The sequence below is a fragment of the Pipra filicauda genome, unplaced genomic scaffold (genome assembly GCF_003945595.2).
Source record: "Pipra filicauda isolate LSUMZ 115617 unplaced genomic scaffold, ASM394559v2 scaffold383_size682061_pilon, whole genome shotgun sequence".
NCBI classification, from domain to species: domain Eukaryota; kingdom Metazoa; phylum Chordata; class Aves; order Passeriformes; family Pipridae; genus Pipra; species Pipra filicauda.
Window position 1 is genome coordinate 558,691 of NW_024104513.1, and position 7,248 is coordinate 565,938.

Here is a 7,248-nt window from a genome sequence, read left to right on the forward strand (position 1 = left end):
AGACAAGATTGTGCAGTTGGACTGCAGTTGGCTTTGGGGTTATGACAGCTACCAGTTTTAATGTTATAGTCTAGCTTTTGAGACACTCCTCTAGGGACTTCACTTGTGGGGAAATTATGTGACATAATACCTACACCAATACTTTATAACTGTCCTAACTACTTGGTGTCATGGTGTAACCCAGCAGGCAGCTAAACACCACACAGCTGCACATTCATCCCTGCTTCCCTCCCTGCAGTGGAATGGGAGAGAGAATTGGGGAAAAAAAAAAGTAAAATTCATGGACTGAGATAAAGACAGTTTAATACAACAGAAAGAGAAGGGAAAATAACAATAATACTAATAATGATACAAGAATTAGAGTATACAAAACAAATGATGCACAATGCAATTGCTTACCACTGACTAACAAATGCCCAGACAGCCCCTGAGCGGTGGCTCCTGGCCAGGTTTCCCCCTAGTTTATATGCTGAGCATGAAGCCATATGGTATGGAATATCCCTTTGACTAGTTTGGGTCAGCTATCCCAGCAGTATCTCCTCCTAGCTTCATGTATATTCCATCCTACTTGCTGGTGGGGTGGTGTGAGAAGCTGAAAGGTCCTAGACTTAGTGTAAACAGTGCTTAGCAACAACTAAAGCATCAGTGTGTTGACAATAATCAACATTATTCTCATCCTAAATCCAAAGCACAGCACTATATCAGCTACTAGGAATAATATTAACTCTATCCTAGTCAAAATCAGAACAATATCTACTCTTTATTCTATACCATCTATGTCATGCCCAGGTTTCACACTTTTCAATAGACCCCAAGTAACTACCATCACTTTTCCTGTCTTTTGATACGTGCACACAGATATCATTCCCTTAGTCATCCCTCTAAAAAATCCATTGACTTTATTTAGTCCGTGACTTTGGGCTCCATCTGCCGTACTAGTCCTTCAGGGAAGGAGAGATGGTGTATGGTGTTGGACTGTTGCCATGGAGTAGCCTGAGTGACTACACTTGACACTGTTCTTGCCAAAATTGGTCCACTTTGTAGCCATTCAGACAACTGTCACAAGTTCAGGTGAGGAGCAGACTAGAAAACACATCACCTGAGCCTTGGCGTTAGGCACTCTTCTAGGAGAAAGGGAGTTTGACTGCTAGACCTGCTTTGGTGGTGACTGCGTCTGAAAAAACAAATCAATGGGCCAGAGACAGTTATTTTGTGTTGACAACTGGCATAGTGCGACTTGCTTTCATACAGCTGTATTCCCTTACTCTCCAAATTGTGATGACTGCACCCTGCCATGGCCAATGCCATCCCCAAGCCATGCCTGGGGGCTGTCTGAGAAAGAGCTAACTGCATCGAGCTGAGGCTGTGCCAGGGAAACCACAGCAAGGATTTGATGGTGGGACATGCCCAGGCCATGTGCAGTGTGTGGGGTTAGTCAACTGCCCTTACAGACTTCCTCTGCGGTGAGGGAAGGTGGCCCCAGTTGCCCTCCTCTATCACAGAGGAGGTAACATGGGCCTGAGTCCTGCTGAGGCTGTGTGCTGTCCACCTCCTGGCTGTGACATCTTCTAGGTGGTCTCTCAGCCTCCTGGGCTATGGTGTGGCAGGACCATGTCCCCCTGTTCTGTGCAGCCAAGAGAGGCAGCAGTCCAGGGCTGCCTGCATTATCCCCCCAATCTTCAGCAGCTCTCACCCTTCTACATTGGCTCCAGAAGAAGAATCCAAAGGGGCATATCAGGCTGCCTGAATTGTCTTCCCCCTCCTCTCCCGAGCCAGATGCCCAACATTGCAGTGGAGCTTTGCCTACATTACTCACCTAAATGATACTGACTGGAGCCTGTCCAACGTGTCTGTTCTAACGGGTAGTTTTATTGCCTCAGCCTCAATTGTTTTGGAATGTGCTTTGTTTACAGCAATAATTGATCATGCTTTGTTACAAGTGAATTAGTGGCAGCTGGAAGATCTAAGCTCTAATTTTCCTTCAAAGAGGGAGAAATTTTATAACATCCATTGCTCATGTGTAAGAAAACCTCTTTACTTTTTTCTTTTCCCCTTCTGGTTTTGGAAATATATTTCCAGTGTGCAACCCACAGTGGGAGCCCACCATATACTACGGTGAGTTTGCTCAGGCCAAGTCTGTCATTCGTCTCCTTGATTTAAAAAGATTGTTTGGTGGTGTTTCATTAGACAGAGTTTAACAAAATACTTTACAAATATTACTCCAACATGATTCAGCTTCCACAAGGCAGCTGAAGGGAAGTATTCCCAAATACCACAAGAAAAGCAGAAGCTTCTGTGCTCAGTATCACTAGCAAGGGCAATTTTGTATGCACAAAGAATAAGTTGGTGAGGGGACCAGGAGACATTTTCTGCAACAAGTGTACCTACTTGGGCTCATCAAGTTCTGTGGGATAGTTAAAATTCCTGTGAGATGAATAAAAATGTCCAAACAATAAACCCCTGGCATTTGGAATAGAATATTTTAGTATTGTCTTCCAATTTAATGGTCGCAGAAAGCAAAGTGAACAGTCCAGCTAAATTACTTGGCATTTCAAAACTCACTTCAGGCTGTGTTCAGACCTGCCACAGCTCTCCAGTGATCCCATATTTAAGCACTTAACAGTGGCCCTTGGTTAAGCATAACTCCCAGTTATGGCTACCTGTATGGTGATGGAAAGAGATGGACATTTCCCAAGGTGATCTGTATCTTGGGAGAGCTGAATCACGCTGAGGAACTCTTGGTTTTCCTCCACTTGTTCCTCACTGTCATGGGTGGGATAAGTCTGTGCCCAGGCATCCCTATGGGTTCGGAGGAAGATATTTTGCTTTCCTGCCTCCATTTCTCTGCCTTAAAAAGTCAGCTTAACTAAAGATATTTGCGATTAACTGAAGATATTCACAATTCTGACATGAAAATTAAAGTACATAAAAAAGGCTTGGACAAAGACAACATGGTTTAAATGACAGATGGTTTTTAGAGCACTGGCTGATGTTTCCAATAATGAGGGATATTCCCTTTAATTCAGGGAGGGTCAGCTGCAGATCTGAGTTTAGGTCTGAAGCATCTGAACCGATTCTTCTTCCTAAGTAGTCATAAAAAAATTGTTTTTCTGGGCTGGAGCAGGAAATGAGCAGAAGCCAATGACAACACAAACCAACTGCCAGACTCCATCAGATATAAGGAATGAACAGGTGTCACGTATTTCCTGATCTTTGATCCCTTTACTTTGAATGCTTCACAGCAAAAAAATGCTTAAAAACTCTTGAAGATTTTTGCGGTGTTACATGATATGCCAAGACAGGAATGCTGCTATGCTCTTCTCTGCTTGAAGGAAAATATTAGACAAAGCAGCTGTTCTGGTTGCTGTTACCGTGAGTTTGAAAACATTGTGTTGACTAGTTTGACATCTTATGCTCACACTCTCGTCATATTTTCGTTTGCAGCAACAGAGCCTGGTGGAAAGGGTTATTCTGTAAAGCAGTGAGTTCAAGTGCATCCACCAAGCTTATTGACAATGCTCTTTTCAACTTTAGAGACATTGTAATCTCCTGGCAGGGTCCCCTACGCTGTCTGTTTGTGCTCCTTGGACATCTCCCCCAGAAACCCCAGCTGTCATTTCAGATACCTATACAAGTGTCTCAAAGTTTCAAGAAATCCTGAGCTTTTGTGCATCTGCCGGCTGCTGCCCAAGCCAAATGTTGTTGCCTGCCCTGTTGACGTGAGGAGAACACTGACAGTTTGCAACAGTTCCTGTCTAACCCCATGCACTAAGCTTTTTAAAATATGAGGCTTTTATTGCTTGCTAACCTTTGAAAAATAACCTAAGTGACTTAGAAGCCCAAGACGCAAGGTCACCTTGAAAATGGGTGTCTAGTTGTGAAACCAAACCTTATCCAAAATTTCTGTCATGTCTGGTTTGAAGATATCAGATTGCTCTGATCCAATTTCTGAAGATATAGCCAAGTGCTCTTTAAAGAGTTGATTACAGCTGTTAAAAAGTTTAGTGCACATCAGAGGATATTTATACAGCTGACTGAGGGATTTAACCTTGGGCATCCGATACTAGGCAGAGAAAGAAAGGGCTCTATAAGGGTGTGCTGGAGCTCTGTCTCTTGTTCTGAACCACGGAATCACAGAATATCTGGAGTTGTAAGGGACCCACAAGGATCATCGAAGTCCAACTCCTGGCCCTGCACAGGTCAGCCCCTAGAACCACAGAATGCACCTGAGAGCATTGTGCAAACACTTCCTGAACTCTGCCAGGCTTGGTGCTGTGACCATTTGCCTGGTGAGCCTGTTCCAGTGCCCAACCACCCTCTGGATGGCTTTGTTAGGAAGAGGTCTTCCTCCCACTACTAACCATAGAGAGCCCAGCCTGGCAAATGGGGCAGGTATTGTCGGACTGTTCTGCTTGGTCCTGAGGCATTTATGTTCTCGATCACTCTCCAACTGGGTTTCTTCCTTTCTTTTGTGGTTGGGATTAAACCAAATAAAAGAAACAGTGCTTTAACGTTGAAAAGTTGAAGGCCAGGGTTGATTTTGAAAAATGAGTTCTTTGCATTTCTTAATAGACTCCTTTTTATTCAAGTTTAATGAAGATAGAAGAAAGAGCTCTGAAAAATGCAGCCAACCATGAGAAAATGTATAAAGCTGCATCTGCATGTTGGAATCCTACTGTGTAGTGGTGTATAGAAAAAGCAGGAGAAAAGGAGGAAATTTTTTCATTATTAACAAGTCAGAGAGACACAGAGAACAGGTTTAACCCCTTCAGAGTAGATGTCGAGGTTTTGAAGCCATATCTTTAAATTTTTCTTGCACTTATCTCCCTCTCCACTTCTACCAGGCAGCACAGTTGACAGAGTTTGGGTGTGTTTGGCTGCCTCCACTAGAACTGCTTCTGCTTGCTGCTGCGGAGTGTATCCTGCTATGAAGGATGAGTGGAAAAGGTGTTTGCAGCACTGGGCTGTCCAGGTGGCAGTGTGGAGATTTGGGGTTCCCCTCTCCTTCCTACTTTCATCATGTGATGCGGAGAGATCTGCTTTCCAATTTCTGGGCAGGCTTTTACTGGCCTGAATTTTGTCTGGTCAGAAAAAAATGGCACGGTAATACCTGGCTCTGAAACATGTAACTCTCTCCGAGGTGAAAGAAAAGTGTGTTGTGCATGTGGGTACTTGAATGAAGGTGTTTGAATTCCATTTCTGTTTTGCTGAAATCCTATGTTAAACCCTAAGTTGCATGAGATGAGCTTGGTCTCACCTAACTTAAAGTGCTCAGTTCACATATCCTTGCGTCCTACTGCACCAGACATCTGTGCACAGGCAGTTAAATGAAGACTCGGATTTCTCTACGTGTGCTGATCCTGATTTTACAGACAGATTCATTCAAAAACTCTCCAGTATGTGCACAGGATTAAATGAGTTTTTCTCCATTGACTGTAAAAGGAGTTGGCAGTGCTTAATGCAGTATACAATGTATTTGGCCAGTTGAATCCCACCCGGGCACAACCCCTGGTACCCCCTAGCACCACCATATTCCTGGGATATTTCTAGAATGGAGAAAGCCCTCAAGGGCAGCCTACGTCAGATGCACCTTTCACTGGTCTTTCAGCAGGTCAGGAGGCTGTGCCTCCTAGGAAGAATGAATGATTGTAATAATAACAAGCGAAGAACCAGTGAAATGGTAGGACTGATGTGATAGGTGTGAAAAGTCCCTGAACTGTGTACATTAAAACTAACCTGTATCCTGTGCAGAGAGATAGTCAGTCAACTTCACAGACAACTTGCTTTGGGAAAGTTGCGCTGCTGCTCACATGGTGAGCGGCTTAGGGTTTCTAACAAAACTCTTTAGCATGTGCTTAATTTTAAAACTTGAGTTGTCCTGATGATGCCTTGGCCAGATGGGCTGGGGTGGGCTTGCTGACGCATTCCTCTTTTCCTGCACATACTCTCTCCATGTGGAAATTTTGCCCATGGGGCGGGTTTTGGGATGATGTTGCATTTGCACAGATTTCTGGCTCTGCAACCTACCCCATCCTTGAAAAAAATCCCCTGGCAGAGTGCATACACTGTGCATTGCTTGAGGGGCACAGGCAGAAGTGTAACTCTGTTGTTGGAGGCTTGCACATGTGAGACACATTTAGGAATCTAGAGGGTACTTCCCAAACATGTGCCCCTCACCAAGGAACAATGCTGCAGTGAAGCAGCCAGAGAAGTTCCTGGGCAGCCTGCATGATCACGTCACAGTTTAATGCTTGTTGGCATTAAGTCCTTTGCACACTAGATCTGCATATGGATTTCTGCTTTGGCACTGGTTAGACACCTTTTATATAGAGGCGTAAATGGCCCTTTACAACACACGTGAACTTAAGGGCTCATGCCTGGCTCACGTCAGGCTCCCCTTGTGACTAGGATCTGCACATTTGCTTAAAGTCTTATTTGAAAAGTTATCTTCGTAAGGAAATGTAGGATTTCCTCTATTCCTGTTTGCATTTCTCACTAAGTAGAAGAACCATTGTTTGTCTATCTTATGCTCCATTTCCCACCGTGATCTTATCAAGTTTCAAGTGGGAGGGAAAGGAAGCAGTCAAATGCAGCAGCACAGCAATACAACCAATACAACCCTGGAGCAATACAACCTTATTTTGAAAACTATCCTGACTCCTGGCAGGATATTGACTATTGATAACATTTTATAACAAGCTGCAAGAAATAATCACGGAGACTTCTAAATATGACTTTGCTTCCAAAAGACCGTGACCCTTCTTGTTCTAGAGCCCTGAATGCTCATCACTGCGTCGTGCTGCTTGTACAGACATTCCTGGAAATTGCGATTTGTGCCTGTACCAGAGTTTTGTTTCATCATGAAACCAGAGTTGGAAGTGGTGCACACAATAATCATAGTGCGACTGGGATTACTGAGTCATAGCTCTGGGGCACTTTTGGTCTGCTCTGTGAGCAATTCGTGAACTGGTACTTTGAGGCTTTCTGGGGTAAAAACTAGGAAAAGCAAAATTTTCCAAGTATTTATTATCTAAATAAGAGGAAACAGGCAAATAGAAAATGAAAGCTGATTTACAGTCTTAAAAAAGATCCTGCATTTTCCTTCAAATTGTGTTTAAAAAAAGATTTAAAACCCAGACAGTTCCAGTTCCAGACTTTGTTGAAGTCAGTGGTTTCCATAGAAGCCCCTTAAGACTTCATTGCAGAAGGTATAGTTTTGCCAATGATAGTTTTGGTAGGATATTCTCT